This window comes from Magallana gigas, chromosome 5 (genome assembly GCF_963853765.1).
Source record: "Magallana gigas chromosome 5, xbMagGiga1.1, whole genome shotgun sequence".
Taxonomy (NCBI): domain Eukaryota; kingdom Metazoa; phylum Mollusca; class Bivalvia; order Ostreida; family Ostreidae; genus Magallana; species Magallana gigas.
In genome coordinates, this window is record NC_088857.1 from 10,597,270 (window position 1) to 10,615,330 (window position 18,061).

At 29.5% G+C, this 18,061-nt stretch overlaps 1 protein-coding gene across 4 annotated transcripts in view; it reads right to left on the minus strand.

Annotated features, from left to right (window-relative positions):
- LOC105333210 (protein cycle) overlaps positions 1–18,061 on the minus strand; it is a 58,098-nt gene that overhangs the window by 37,342 nt on the left and 2,695 nt on the right. The window contains exon 1 of one of the 4 annotated variants that reach the window (XM_034472996.2): positions 3,980–4,125. The exons of the other annotated variants lie outside the window; for them this stretch is intronic. The gene's annotated coding sequence lies outside the window, so the exon portion shown is untranslated. Of the gene's footprint in view, positions 1–3,979; positions 4,126–18,061 lie in introns of those variants that run through there. 4 annotated transcript variants of the gene reach the window in all.

Genomic DNA, 18,061 nt, shown 5'->3' on the forward strand with positions numbered 1-18,061 from the left:
TGAAGAATAGGATACAATGTAACAGTTCCTAAAACCAGTTCCAGGGAGAATTGCGGGATATGTCTCCATGAGATGAAAGACGCTGCCACACGTGTTTAACCTACTGAGATGTACTATTACCAACGCCTCAAACCAATGCATCTCATACAATTCCCATCATACACTTTATGAGAGATCAACATAATGACAAACATTCATTATAAGTCTAGAAGAGCAAGTTCTTGAGTGGGCTTTGGTTGCATCATGCATTGAAACCTTATTGCTTTTAACAAGATAATGATGAAAAATATATCAGAATTGTGGAAAATATACCATCACTTCCTAATTCCACAGAAGTCTTACTTTCACAAGCAGTTAGCAAGATAGAAATACCACCACCTATTGAAGGTTTTTAATTTCAGACATTATTGTCTACATCAGATAATTACTACATCCAGATAACGACTTAAAAAGTCATTTCAATTTTACTCAATGTTTTTTTCCTTTGTTTCACTAACTATATGATTGATGGCAAGCAGGTGATTACTCATTACATAGAAAGATTACCGAGTTCACCGAGGCATCACTATTATCATATTGAATGTGTATGTAATTAATAGTTAATGATTTATATTACAACATTGTAACATGTCATATGAACAATATTGTATTACTCTAAACAATATCATAATACAATATCATAACAAATCAAATGTATATTATTATACTTCATTATGATAATTCTATGTAACTCCTTATCTGATTGGTTCCAGACAATCATGTGTCAGGGCAATAAAACTTCATATTTCCCTGTCATTGTCTTATTTTTCATCATATTCCACCCCTTCAGAAGCCACCTGAATTCTCATTCCATTTATGTAAGAAAAATCCCGAAGATTAGAACAAGATGTCATCTAACAACTAATTCTAAAAAAAATATTGGATTATATCAACATTTCAAATCCTTTTTATCAGAGAAGTAAATATATACTAGAAAGAAACCAGTAAACATTCACTAGGTTTTTGCTTTACAAGAGTTGAAAAACAATTCAAACCCAATGCATTCTATAAAATCATCTGTTGTTCGGTATGATAAACAATTTATTGCATTATCGTTCAGAAGATATGAAGATTTATTCCCCCAGAAAAATCACATTTTCTAAGGGAATAACCTTCTTATCTCGTACATTGGCCTCAGAAATCATGATTTCTCCCTCACCATCATGCAATAAATGTTTAATATTATATTGTATAGTATGACACAAAATTGTATCATAACATATGGTGCATATATATTATTATATTTTCATCTACCAAGTATTATTTCCTCTATTTCCTACGTCAAATTATAGTCAATTCATAGCTCTAAAGAAACAGCTAACGCGGGCTATGTATTTTTCTGCAATGTCGCTACCTTCATATCCTGAATGAATCACCAAAGAAAGTATTTTATAGTTTAAATAATAGTAACTTGATCCAAAGGGTCAGATCACTTTTCATTACCAGACACGGATCAACAGATCAAACGAGACGCAAAACGACTCATTTGATCTGATGATCTGCGTCTGGCATTGAGACGTGATCTCGCTCTTTGAATCAAGTTCCTGTCATAATAATAAATTTATCATATACCCATGTCTAAATTATAAAACTATCTTTTTAAAATCAACTGTATGACCTTTACTTAACAAAGCTATTTTTAAAGCGAAGTCTTTTAAAATGCGCTAAAATACAGACGTTATTTAATACGTACTACGTCATCAGTTTCAGAGAGTGGTAGTACGGAATCGGAAAACCACAGTGTGGTGATCCAAAATATCAGATCATACTCCATAAAATTGACAGTATCAAGAAGGGAAAATTAATCAGTATATAATAAAATATTGTATCAAGGATCAGATTGAGCACTCGTGCCCATCAGGTGCATAAATAGTGTTAAGATGCACCATCTATTCAAGTTTGATGATATTGGACAGGTAATACCTCAGATACAGGACCTGCTGCAGAAACTTTAACCAGGTTTGGAAGCCAACACCAAAGGTATAGCATTAGCTCCCCTTGACTTCATCTCGATGAGCTAAAAATCTGGTGTTTCAAATAGAATATAATTTTTGATTGACAAGTTCAAGCCATCTACACTTAGGTCTAGTAGATCGAGGTTATTTCTGAATCAGACTTGACAAGAATTTGGTTGTCTGGCACTTCAAACAAGATTCTTGATGACACATACAATTCAATAGTTTAGGATACCTGATATAGATTCTTTTCATAAAAAAAAAAGAATTTGAGTTATCCATCTTTGCTCATTAATCTAGAACATATTTTCCTTGGGACGGGGAGGGGAATAACAATTGTGTTTGCCAAGCTCAGTTAGAAGCTTATTTTAGATTTAGTTTGTGAATCTAATAAATTAGAATATACCAAGGGAAATCTGGACCCTGGCCCACTCTGTATATCTGCACATGATTCTGTATGTAATCAAATCAGGATTTTTCATCTAACTCCCCAATTGTCAGATCTTACAAAAATACAAAATTTTAATACATATACAAGTGTCCTCCTACATGTAACAACTTAATATTGTGTTCTCCCCAACTGACACACTGAATTACTCATTCGAGCAAGTTGTCACTTCCAGAATTTATTTCTATCTGAGATGGAATAAATTCTGGTAGTGACAACTTGCTTGATGATCTATATGATATGAATCAGTATTGGTGGACACGTCCTTTCATCAACATCAAAGTTATTTCAATTTTGCACTAGTAAGTACATGTACATGTATCTCTTAGACTCAGTGATTGTACAAAATTTGCAGATGGACATATTTACATTGAGCAGTATGAGATGAGATTGAGATGTATACTGTATTTTCTCAGTGAGATTTGCCATGGATTGTAAGGGCACATCTATATGGACAACAACAAAAAGAACCTGTTTTAATCATGAATTTTTTACTTATTTCATTAATTGTACCTTCCCAGATTTTTTTTTTGATTTTTTTGGCCAGAAAAACAGGATGTCCATTGCATATTTTTTTTTACTTCAGACTGAATGTTTTGGGATTTTTTAAATTTAAATTTATTTAGAAGTCCTGTTATTATAAAAACGATGATTTTTTTTTTAGCCTTATTGATCTTAATTAATCTGCAAGATTTTTTTTTTTTTGGGGGGGGGGGGGGTGTTAAAATAAAGACAAAAAATAATTTAATGATCAATCTAATGTTCATGGGGCATTATATTAATATACATGCATTAAATTCAAACTCCAAAATATAGGGGAGGGGGGAGGGCTAAAGTGTAGGTTGGAAGTGTAAGTTCACTTGGTTCAATTCACTTCTATGTAAATTCTATTTTCAATTCCAGCATATAAAATATTGACTTCCTCTAGCTTTAATTACTTAAAATTTTATTGTTTGTGAGATTTAATTTTATCATGGTAAAAAAAAAATTAAAAACCTTTTGATGTTACACATAAGTATATTTTTTATAATTAAGACAATTATATGTTATGGATTTTTAACATTGTTAAACATCCGGGTTTATCATTCTCTGTTATGCTGTTCTACATGAATTGAAACGAAATTAAAAGTAAAATTTAAAAATCTTTATAAAACATAATAATTAGAACATATGCGTCAGCTTTCATTTCATAAATGTATCGAAATAACACGGGTACTCCGCTTACTTTCTGAGTTATATAACATGTTTTAATGTTACATAACCATTACGTAAACTAATAAATACAATAACCTAATAAAAATCTATAGTTTAACAGTTCCATAACTTGATAACAACGTGCTTATCAGATGTCAGTGAAACGGAAATGTTTATCACTGTGGTCATCTGGTCAGCGGATGTTTTTATAAGTTACGTACATGTAATAATGTACAATTTCGATGCCTTTCTGTTAACAACCACATCGCTAGATTACACATCTTTCTTATAGTGCATTCATACAAATTAAATGAAAGTTGAAAGTATTATCCTTGATTGTTACCTAGGTTTCGTTCATAATCACAAGCCGTACAATTCCATTTTTATCCACACACAAGTTCCAAGTCTGACATGATCACGGGCAACCTTGACCGCACATGTCAACTACTCGGAATATCTCAAACTTTTTCCCTACAGTTTCTCTTAAGCGGATCAATAAAACAGAGTAGCTCACGTGAGCGGTTTTTCTTGGTCTTTGAGTCTTTATTTTGTAATTAAAACCCTAGGGCGTTCTAGATATATACTACTATTCAAACTTCATCATCCAATAGAGAACAGACATGACAGAGGACACAGTATTTTGAAGGCAGTGATTGTGCAACACGTGATCCGCCACAATCGACACACGTGATCATGATGGGAAAGGGGGGGGGTTGCCGTTTTAAATTCAATGCTGGATAGTTCAGTATTATCATTTTTTTCATAAAATATTGTGTATAAAAAACATAAAAAAAAATTTTTTGGGTTGTTAAATTTCAGAAATTAAATAAATGTCGTGCGGGCGATGTATGAAAATAACCAAATGGCTGTACCTCGATGGCGATATTACTGTTGCATGTAGTTTCATGAAACCTGGTAGCGAGGTTTATTTCATAACTTATATTGTGAAGATTATAACAAAAAATTTTCTTTATCATAAAAATTAATTCAGCCCCATTATGATAGGATTATATTATTTAGTTAAACAAAATTAACAAATTATATATAGAAAACTGCATTGTCCGACAACCAACCAACTAACCAAAAAAAAAATCACATCCCTGATTTTATTGTAATATTTTTACAGGCTCAAGCAAAATGACAAAATGTGATACATTGAGGAACTGTGAGTAGTCTCATCTACTAATCTACAGAGACTACTATTTTCTTTGTCGAACACTTTATTTTTATTTTTACTCCGGATACGGCTAAAACGTTTGTTATCAGTTCAGTAATAAAATGGAGATTATAAAGTAAAATATGTAACATTTATTTCCAAACGTCTGACGTGTACATGATTGCGAACCCCCCCCCCCCCCCAAAAAAAAGCGCACCATCCCTGTATGGAGCAATAAATAAATAGATATAGGCCTATTGCAAAAACAGACTCCAAACAAAAATAGACTTCTACAACAGAATCGTAGATTTAATTTAGTATGCATTCCATAAACAGATAAGGGTACAAAAATTATTGCAAAAAGTAAAAGATCGTGATTTTGACTGTTAAAAAAACTGTCATATTGTAAATTTTGAATTTACCGGGTGGCAGAAAATACAAAATTTACAACATGACAACTAGTTTGTTTTTACTGCCACCCGGTATTGTTTACAAACGGCGCAAAGAATTATAGATAGTAAAACATTGGTGTAGATGCATTAACAAATATTTGTTGAATTTTGTTCCCTTTGTCTTGAAAGTGCAAATGTCTAAGCATATTCAGGAATTGATACCGTTTCTTAGCAAATCAATATGACAATGCTTTGTGAGGTGACATTTATAATCCTTTGTGCATGATGGTAGCCTCCCTCGATGAACTCTACGAGAGGCTATTCCTGGATTTGTCATCTTATTATAAGTATTGACATAATTCCAGGGACGTATATTGTGTACATACATGTACGTCCCTGCATAATTCCTAAGTTGCTGAAAATAGACACTCAGGAATAAGATTCAGCTGACTACATCAGCATTTAACCATGCAACGGATTGTACATAATTTGATAGTGAGCATGAAGAGAAAAACAACTGACTTTTTATTCATTTATTTATCCATTTATAAACAGTACATGTATTTGTAATTTTGTATATATGTTTATCTATTCACTTGTTAATTTGTTCGTTTTCATTCATTTTCTAGGATAAAAATAGCAATATATTCGTATAATTTCGTAAATATTTTCTGGAATGTCCAAAATATGGTATGCAAAGCTAGCACTTGTACAAAAGTTTAATACTTTGCAATTATCTATCAGGTATGCCTTTATTTTTACAGCTTATTTTGAATGACGACTACAATCTTATTTAAAACCCAATTTTACAATATCTAAACTTGTACATGAATTTATAATCTTGATAAAGATATATATTTTTTTCTTTTCTCTTAAATTGTCAAACCACAGAATAAACGTAAAATTCTACTTATGTATTCTTATTATCTGTCAGATTGATGTTGTATCACTATGATCAGTCATATACAATGCGTTATAACTACAAACCGCTGATATAAAACTAATTTTTTATCTGTATTTCAAGTCTTTTTATTTGTAAACTTTTATATACTTGTGTGTGTGTGTGTGTGTGTTTATATATATATATATATATATATATATATATATATATATATATATATATATATATATATATATATATATATATATATATATATTACAACATTAAGTAGCTAAACAACTTGTACATATTTGTATCAAAATTACAATGTATATAATTAACATGTTTATATTAGAATTACAATGTTATGTAGTTAAACAACTTGTACATATATGTATTAAAATTACAATTTTATGGAGTTAACCTGTTTGTATTAAAATTACAACGTTATGTAGTTAAACAATTAATACATGTATGTATTAAAATTACAATGTTATGTAGTTAAACAGCTCTACATGTATGTATTAAAATTACAATGTTATGTAGTTAAACAACTTATACATGTATGTATTAAAATTACAATACAAAACAACAATGTTATGTACTTAAACAACTTATACCTGTTTGTATTAAAATTACAATATTATGTAGCTAAACAACTTGTAGATGTTTGTTTATGTATTAAAATTACAATGTTATGTAGCTAAACAACTTGTACATGTTTGTATTAAAATTGCAACGTTATGTAGTTAACATTTGTGTTATGTAGTTAAACAAATTATACATGAATGTATTAAAATTAAAATCAACTTGTACATGTTTGAATTACTATTATAATGTTATGAAGCTTAACAACTTGTACATGTCTGATTAGAATTACAATGATATGTAGTTAAACAACTTATACATGTTTGTATTAGAATTACAATGTTATGTAGTTAAACAACTTTTATTTTAGACAACTTTTACATGTATGTATTAAAATTACATTCAACTTGAACATGTATGAATTAAAATTACAATGTTATGTAGTTAAACAACTTATACATGTATGTATTAAAATTACAATACAAAACAACAATGTTATGTAGTTAAACAACTTATACCTGTTTGTATTAAAATTACAATATTATGTAGCTAAACAACTTGTAGATGTTTGAACATGTATTAAAATTACAACGTTATGTAGTTAACATTTGTGTTATGTAGTTAAACAAATTATACATGAATGTATTAAAATTAAAATCAACTTGTACATGTATGAATTAATATTATAATGTAATGAAGCTTAACAACTTGTACATGTCTGATTAGAATTACAATGTTATGTAGTTAAACAACTTATACATGTTTGTATTAGAATTACAATGTTATGTAGTTAAACAACTTTTATTTGTTTGTACATGTATTAGACAACTTTTACATGTATGTATTAAAATTACATTCAACTTGAACATGTATGAATTAAAATTACAATGTTATGTAGTTAAACAGCTCTACATGTATGTATTAAAATTACAATGTTATGTAGCTAAACAACTTGTACATGTTTGCATTAAAATTACAACGTTATGTAGTTAACATGTTTGTGTTATGTAGTTAAACAACTTATACATGTATGTATTAAAACTACAATCAACTTGTACACGTATGAATTAATATTATAATGTAATGAAGCTTTAAAACTTGTACATGTATGTATTAGAATTACAATGTTATGTAATTAAAAAAAAAATTGTACATATATGAATTAAAATTACAATCAACTTTCACATGTTTGTATTAAAATTACAATGTTATGTAGTTAAACAACTTGAACACGTGTATGTATTAAAATTACAATGTTATATAGCTAAGCAATTTTTACATGTATGTATTAAAATTACAATGTTATATAGCTAAGCAATTTTTACATGTATGTATTAAAATTACTGTGTTATATAGCTAAACAACTTGTACATGACTTGTATGAATTACAATCAGCTCTTGTACATATATGTGTTACATTAAAAGTGTAAAATTTATCAATTTAAACCTAACTATAACAGTAAAACAGTTTATAGATAAGTTTAAATGGATAAATTTTAAACTTTTACTGTAACATATGTATTAAAATTACAATGTTATGTAGCTAAACAACTGGTACAGTATATATTTCGAAAAAATGCTTCACGATATGGAGGTGTCGTAAATATAACATACGTACATCTCAACAAACTCAACTGTAGCCTCAAGATCAACCATCTTTAAGTACAAATAGGTAAAATGTTATTTTTATACTTAAAATATATTAATGATTTACAATTGAATGGTAGTAAGTCGTTTTTTTTGTGTGTGTGGAAAAGCCATTGAAAGAAAATACTGCTACTCCTCTATACCTTTCTCTATACATGCATAAATTCCCAGTACTTACAGAAAGCTTTCTTCTGAGAACATGTTACCATCAGTTTTAATGTTACAGTATACTCAGTAAAGGACAGAGAGAAGTGGAGAAGAATTGTCTGTGGCTCCACAGGGGAGTGAGAAAGGCTGAAGTCAAAATACTGAGTAAAACATACGTTTACACTACATGCATTATTATCTTAATGGCGTTTTTTGTATCAAAGTAAAATTCTGAAACTACTAAGCTGGTACTGATTTTGATTGGAAGATAAATTTGACATACTGCATTGAATTTATCTACATCTTCACATCGTAAAATGTGTTAATCTTGAATTCTTCGAATAAGACAATATTGTTTTATACTGAATCAAGATAATGAATTTCTGACGTGAATATAATGCATTTTTTTTATACCAAAAAACGACTTCTGATATCAAATATTCGACATTTTGATTTCTAAAAATTACTTAAAAGATTTAAATGAATTCAAATATTTTTTCTATAGCAAGATTTCTAACATTTGATATTAGAAAACCATTTTCTGATAATGAAAATTGGACTTTGATACAACCGTGCATCATTTAGAACTTATCTTTCTGTAAAGGTCATATTAGGATAGGACGGAGAGATACAGATTTTTGTTGTTACAACTTGTCAAATCCAATGGGGTCATTCTGCATTTATCAAGGTCTAAATTTACTGGGGGTCTTTCTGCATTTATCAAGGCCTATATTCTTTAGGGTCATTCTGCATATATCAAGATGATAGTTTATGGAAGATCTCATACATATTATGCTGAAAGTTGTATTCTAAGCGCAAAATGTGAAATGTTGAAATATTTGGATTTTGAATACCCCCCCCCCCCAAGACCTCGTTATAACCCCACAGGTAAGTGGGACACCTCAATTAAGACCCAATGTTTAGGTCCTGGGTCTCAGATTTATTACAAAGCACTTGCATTACTTTTGATAACAGTATTAATCAAAGTTTATTTTTTTTCTTCTTGTGCACTTGAGTAAGTCAGGCAAAATGACTACAACAGACGATACTTTATTGTTCATTATTCACAATGTAGGTTGAACATATTTTATTGACTATTAGATAGCAAAGGATCGGACACATGTTCTAAAAAACTTAGACCTCTCCTAGTGCAGTGTACTAATTACACCTTTCTGGTTTTTGATGCAAAGAGGTTATTCTAAACATCTTTTAAAAGTTGCCTAGGTGTCCCCGGTCTATAGACAGGTGAGTGTAAATAGGTGTGTGTGAGGTATTTTGTCAACAGGTGTGCTAGTACAAGCTCTGTTCTTCCCATCTCAATTTCAGTACAGTATGGTTACATCTGTAGTTTGATTTCAAGTGAACAAAACGAATATGTACTTCATACTATAGTTCTTGCTAAATGTTTGATTCATATTTACGTTATATACCTATGTCATAATTTACATCATGAATTAAGTTTTACTGATATCGATAGTAAAAGTCTTTGTTTGGACAAAAAATTATTGCTTTCATGTTATCTTAGAGTTATCTTCAGAGGACGAATTTGAGGCAAACTAAAATTCTGAAAACGATAAATAACAGTACTTATTCGAATTTTTAAGACATTTAAACCAAGCATTTAATGTATCTTAATTTTCATATCTTAGAAAAAATACTAATGTCAAATTAAGCCCTTTTTAAAGTGCAAGAAGGCCGCTGTTAACTTGACTTGCTAGTGGAACAGGGTTATTTTGTTACCTTATAACAATATTTTATCATTCATCTTGCATAAATCAAGAAAATAATTAATGGAAGAATCTGTGTTTATTAGGCCGAACGTTGCAAAAGGGCAAAAAGTTTAAACCGCCATATATATTCCCAGAGGAAAGTACATTGACCCCATATCGTTTTATTGTGTTTTTAAAGTATGTTTCATATTTCATCAAACATAAAAACATTGAAAAAATTCAGCACTTTTATTTGGAACACACAGGAGCAAGTCTGCTGTCCAGCCTAAATTATTTTAGTATATACTATTACTCTTCGCGTATTGAATACAAAACTTTGTATTCTACATGATCATCCACTTTTTGTACCACTTTTTGTATTATTACTATTTTTCTCTTACGTATTTATGCTTATTGACACATGTATTACTATGTTGTTTTATAATATAATATATAATTTAGACCCTTGATATTACAATTTAACACAATTATGTTTTTTTGTTCATGTACCATTGTATGTTCATGGTTTCAGAGAATTGAATATTTAGATTTTATTTATATGTTTTTTCTCAAATAACCCCACCGATATGAGTTAGACCTTTCAATTAATTAAGAGCTAATGTTTTATTTCCGGGCCTCAGATTTATCGTGAAGAACATTCATTATGTGTGATTACAATAATAATCAAATTTATAACACTCCGGTCATTAACAGTGTTCTGTTTCAATAATTGTAATACGGTACATTTTGTTCATAACAGTGCGCAGTAACAGAGTACAAAAAGTTAACCGAAGACAATGATTGAATGTTTATTTCATACTATTATGTTTAATACAGAAAGGTTAATCTACAAATCTGAAATTGTAGAGATGTAATCTCCATATTTTGAGAGTTAGGTGCAAAAAGGTCACGTGTACTGTTTAATATATCATTCAATACTCGTAGCTAAATTCAGTTTGACTGAATTTGATGGATAGAAAAAAAAATCCTGCGTTGCTGATACTTCTACACTATTTCATAGGAGGACTTTTTAACTGTTTTGAGACGGCGATCTCGTTTACAGAACGACAGAAATAAATGTCATTAGAATAAGTCGGCCATATGTAGGTTAAGTTCAGTTCAGTTTATTGACCTTAGGGCAGCCCAATCAAAATCCATCAACTTAATATCATGTACATCATCTAGCTTGGGTGGGTATACATTCTATAGGTTATTCGTGATAGAAATAACCAGATCGTCTTCCTAACCTCGAGAACAAAAACCTGGGTGAAACATGTACAAAGTATTTATCACAGCAATTAATACACCTGTGGTTACACAGCGGTAATATATATATAGAGAGAGAGAGAGAGAGAGAGAGAGAGAGAGAGAGAGAGAGAGAGAGAGAGAAAAAAAACCGAGTAAATTATATATGAAACACGGCAGTAAATTATACTTAAAAACATGCTTTAAAATATGTAAAATCATACATGTATACACTTTACGGTTGCGTAGTATATTTTTATTAAGTTGCGTTATGCGATAAAATTTGTACTGTAAACAGTAATTCACTTTAATTCGAAACAATTTTGTCTGGGTACTTTCATTTTCATTAATTTCTTTTGTCATAAAGAAAATATATTTTAGCGAAACACGAGATAATTCGGACTTTATTAGTGATAAATAAATTACTAGTACTCAAACCACATCTGAATTTGTTTTCATGTACATAAACTTTTATTTATAAATCTTTGATTTTCGTGAATTTTCTTTTAATCATACAAATAATCTATTAATCGAATAAAAACTTACAATTTTCAAGGCAATTTGAGCAGCAATTTCCGTGTCAGAAATAATCGTAAAGTTACAAAGTTCGCAATGTTAATTGACGGAAAATAAAGTATATACATGTAGTTTATAAAATTCTGCCAGGCATATTTTTCGGCGCCTTCGATAGCCAAGGATCCGATACGTTATTCTCATCATGAATATAACAAATTGGACCCTTGTACTGGCTAGCAGAGATGATTTTTCAAAGGAAAGAAAAAATATTTAGAAACTTCTAATGTTAGCAAAAATGGTATAATTTTCGTGTTGTTAAAGGGGCATGGTCACGATTTTGGTCAAATTTTTTTTATGTTTTTATTATTTACAATGCTTTAGAAATGCATTTCTTATGAGCAAATTAAATTTGAGGGTCATTCGTAGAGTTATAAGCAAGATACAGGGCTCACAATTCTTTGTCATGTAAACAAGGCTCGTGCCCTTCTTTTGTTTACATATAGGTTCAATATACCAGTAAAAATTCTTTTTCCAGCTTATTTATCTATCTGCTTATTTATTTTAAGCATATATAAACAGTTCTTAACGTTTAACATATTCGTTTTAGGTTTAACACTGAAATATTTACTTCAACGTTCAAAATGTAAACAAGCGCTTTGTTTACATAGCAAAGAATTTCAAGCTCTGTAATTCGCTTATAGCTCAAAAAATGACACTAAAATTTCGGTGGCCTATTAAAAATGCCTTTCTGAAGCATTGTAAATATTAAAGTCAGAAAAATAATTTTTGACCAAAATCGTGACCATGCCCCTTTAAAAATTTGGTTTGTTAATGTTTTATGTACAAATAAAATTCTCCTGTTTGGTTTTGATTTTATCATGATAGTTTACACTACGTTAAGATATTTCAATATTCAGTATACCCAATACAGCATGCACGCTTTTACAGATCTAGAAAAATTAAATTTATGAAAACCTATAACTTATTTTGCCTTGTAAATTTTTCGATTTTTGGATTCAAGTCAGTCCTAAAAAGTAAATCGTACTTTATATTTCTATACACTGTTCATATGTTCTAACTCTTCAAACAAGGAAAATTAAGCCTTTTCATAGATATTTACATTAGTATTGTACATGCACTTTTAAAATTTCTCATGATCTTTATTTGTTAATTTTTACGACTGAAGTTTTAAATATATACATACATGTATTTGCTATATACTACTTGTCAAGTTCAGTTTATTCACTCAAACCAAATAATTTGGTACAAGAGGAACATACATGTATATACAGAATAAACATAGATAAAAATCTAGAGAGATAAAATGTACATACGTAGTCTTGCATGAAACAAAATAGTAAAAATTGATGTATGACAGAATTCGTATGTATGTAGTTTAATTTGGTACACGTTGTATGGAGGATCAGATCATGAAAACAACTAAGGGGCACTGACTGCATCGAAAATAGCTTTTTCAAAGATTTAGAATTATAATTGGTCATGAGTTCAGAGAACTTAAACAATATTTGGTCTTAAAGAATCTATCGTGTTTAGTTATTTTCATCGCATTTCTTCTATTGCCAAACATTCTAAAATGTCCGATCAGCGATGAGTACTTTGTCATACAATAAAAATAGTTTCTCATTTCGAGGAGTACGATACCATGCATCTGCCTGTCTGTAGAGGGAAACGATGGGTTGATTTTGTTTTCTTAATTTTACAAGTTCATTTTTGTGATACGAAGCCAAAATTAGTTTTAAAAATAATTTTTTACAAATGACCTTTAGAAGAGCAATTCATATCACTGGACCATACACTATTAAGTATTAAGACATATTGGTCTTTTAATCCTTAAATAATTTATGAACTTGCGTCAAAACTCTTTGACTTTTGTTGATTAAATACTATCTATTATAAAAATGATGGAATGGGATACATTGAAAGATAAATTTGGGTGAAAAAGCATTTATTGCAAATAAATGTACATAAAATTCTTAATATAAAGTCGATACATATGTAATTCAGAGACCTTTGACAATATTTGGTGTTGAGATTTTACCCCCTCATTTCTTCTATTGCCGAACATTCTAAAATATAATGAATCTCATCACCGATGAGTACTTTATCACACAGTACACATCGTCTCTCATTTAGAGGGATGTTATACCATCTGCCTGTCTCTACAGGGAAACGATGGTTTGATGTGCGAAATTGTATTTTTTCTTATTTTTAATACATGTAGTAAATTATCGAGAAATTTAATAGCAAAAATTAGCTTTAAACATTTCATGCAAATGACCTTTAGAAGAGCAATTCACATCATTTGACCATATTTAGACAAATTAATCTTTAAATAATTGATAAATTTGTGTCTTAACAAATAATTTGGACATAAAATTCTTCAAATAAAGTAAATAGTTGAGAGACCTTTGACAGTATTTGGTCTGTAACAATATTTCCTATTACGATTTCCCCCTATTTTCTTCTACTGTCAAACATTCTAAAATCTAATGAAACTCATCACTGATGAGTCCTTTGTCACACAATAAACATCGTCTCTCATTTAGAGGGATGCTATACCATCTGCCTGTCTCTACAGGGAAACGATGGGTTGATGTGCGAAATTGTATCAAATTTTTCTGAATTTTACAAGTTAATTATCGAGAAACTTAATAGCCAGAACTAGGTTAAAACATTTTATGTTTATGACCTTTAGAAGAACAATTCATATCACTGGACCATATTTCGACAAATAATCTTTAAATAATTTATAAACTTGCGTCCTAACACAGAGACTTTCGTTGATTGACTGTTAAATTATAAACTTGATGGAATAGGACACACTGAAATATAAATTTTGGTAAAAACATTTATTTCAAATAAATTTCTATATAAATTCTTCAAATAAAGTAAATAGTTGAGAGACCTTTGACAGTATTTGGTCTGTAACAATATTTCCTATTACGATTTCCCCCTATTTTCTTCTATTGTCAAACATTCTAAAATATAATGATATGAGTCCTTTGTCACACAATAAACATCGGCTCTCTTTCAGAGGGATGTTATCCCATCAACCTGTCTCTACAGGGAGACGATGGTTTGATGTCCGAAAGTTTAAAAGTTGTTTTTTTTTTAAATTTTACAAGTGAATTATCGAGAAGCTTATCATAGCCAGATTAGTTTTAAAAATATTTTTTTTTACAAATGACCTTTAGAAGAACAATTCATTTGATCGGACAATACTTGAAAAATTGGTCTTTCAATCCCTAAATAATTCATAAGCTTCCGTCCAAACTCTTTGACTTTTGTTGATTAAATACAACCAATTATAAATATGATGGAATTGGACACATTGAAAGATAAATTTGGGTTAAAAACTTCATCTTTTCAAATAAAGTAAATAAAAGTTAAAATCTTAAAAACCTCAGCTGATCTCGAATTCGAATTCATGAGTTGATGCTTCAATCAAGCTAGGCTGATATTCATATGTAGACAAAAGATAAAAAAAAAATATAAAATTATATGTTTTTTTTAATTGCTCGTACGTCACAAAATGGCATTATATAGGTATTCCAATCTATATTTAGCAGCCTGTTTGAGGGCAACAAACTTAACCTTTTGCACTCAGATTGAATCATTAAAAGAGGAAATTATTTCCCATAATAGTATTTAATCTTTGGATATGAATGTAATGATTAATGATCAAACGATTGGAATTTTGGCCATGCGACACGATGGCTTTATTTGAAGAAAAAAACACATTAATGATAAGTTAATAAACAAATCAGTCATGATAACAATAAAATAAATATGAAATTATAGTGCCTCCTATATGCTACCAGAATGTGAATTCTGCAAAACCTATCAACATGGGTACACACATCATTGGCGGATAATTATTTCAATCAAAATTCTTAACTTATTCATTACATGGTCTTCGAAAATATGATAAAAATGTACCCAAAATTTTCATCACCAACTTTTTCGTCAATTTAACATCCATTGTTTAAAATAATGGACGTACCACATTTCACTAATACTTATATGCATTCCCTATATCTACAAACTCCCGGATTTATACGAAATACCGGTATATACTTTACAACCACCAGCTTCTAGTAATTTAAAAAGTACGTATATTTTCTTTATACCACTATTTATATCCTGGACAATTTTACAAAAACATTTTTCAGCGTTCACATGGTATTATTTTAAAAAAATATTAATTTAAATTCATTCCTCTAGTACAGTGTTAGAATTATAGAATTCAGCAATTTGTAAATCAAAATTTGCAATTTATTTATTCAAATTCCTCGAAACAGTATTTTATGAAATTGCAATTACATCATCGCAAAATTATACATCGACAATTTGGCAACGAATTTAATCAAAACCCAACACAGTTTTATAACACTGAAAACAATTTACTATGTATTTAAAACTGGTCAGCTTCTAGCGTAAATTGGGCAAGAAATATTTTTTAAAAATATTAAAAAATTAAAAAATATATATTTAAAAAAAAACCAACGCTTTTTTTAATTGGTTGAGGTGATTTCTGGATAACTCAGAAGTTGATAAAGTCTACTGAATTTTTTTAATGTTATTTTAGAATGTTATTTTGCTTCAAAAATCTTCTGTTATGATAATTCTGCATGTTTACTTACACTTTCATGATAAATAAGATCAAAATAAATCTTTAATTTTTATCTAAAGAGAAAATTCGTAATAATCAGAAAGCAATCCATCTTTTGTACAGGGCGACAATAATAAAATTTTATTTCATTAAGGGCTTCTAAATAGCCTTCCCCACAAAATGTGAAGAACAGAGGATTATAAATCCTAATTTTTTTTTATCATTTTAGAAGTAAATTTCAATTTTACACTAAACAATTTCAGCATAGGAATGGCAGCTCATCTTGCTTTTAATGTACCTATTATACAAGGAGAGGATATACATATGCTATGCCTGTTGTCCAATCCTATTGAATCTATTCAATATAATATGTTTAAACTAATGTACATATGAAAATATTCATTAAAGAAACTAACACAATAATGGAAAGTTCAGATTATATTCCTTAAGTTTCTAAATAAACAGTTTTTACACCATAACTTTATGAATTCGATATTGACAAATTAATGGCAAATTGAACTACGTTGTTGGTACTATATAATATATTATAGTTAATTATTTTATGATCATTCAACAGCGTTTAATCTTGACGTACCTTTACATATATATACACATTCTTGTACAAACGGAAACGATGTGATTCACTAATTCCTCTATAGAAAAATGTGATTTTGTCTCTATCTACGCTGTCGTTTTGTAGTTTTAGGCCAATTACACTTTACTATACTATGGTAGTGCACTCATTGAGTCAAAATAGGTTAAGGGCAGTCGCACATTACTACGAGTACGGCGTATATATTCACCTCACATAAACCTGATTGAAAGCCATTTATTGTTCTCTTCTTTGACCTTTTAACCTACTTCATTTGAGCACAAAAAAAACCAGATTAAAAACGCGTACATATAATAAAATATTTCTCGCTTGTTTAGAAGTGAGTCAATGATAAAATCTACTTCTTTCTATCAGCAGGTGAATTTTTGTACAGGTGTAAAAATACATTTTGTATATATAAAGATAGTTTTCCGTGCAATATCATTGAGGACAGCTATCTGATATAGTAAATAAAAACCACAATCGATAAATACATTTTGAATATCGCTTCATAATTTCACCCTTAAACTTGAATGTTTCCTTACCTGAATTTGAATTTTTTTTTAGCAAGTACGAAACTAAAAGAAAGAAGTATGGCGGTGTGCAAAACCAAGACATCAAATAAGTGCGCCGAACTTTTTGATTTTAATTTAATTTGATTGTGTTACTAAATTATACAGACGATCAAAATATCGAAAGTAGTTGTGTGTGCATTATATATGAGTTGAAAAATTCGAAACAGAGATTGTACAATTTGGTCAATTTTTACAAACTGTACATCTTTGAAACTGTTTACTAAGCACATTTTTAGTACATGTACATACATAACTCGGTGTTGCTACAGAAATTATTTAGTTGCCCAATACAGATAAATTCAGACGTTATACAACTATTTTCAGCCTTTAGCATCAAAAATAACC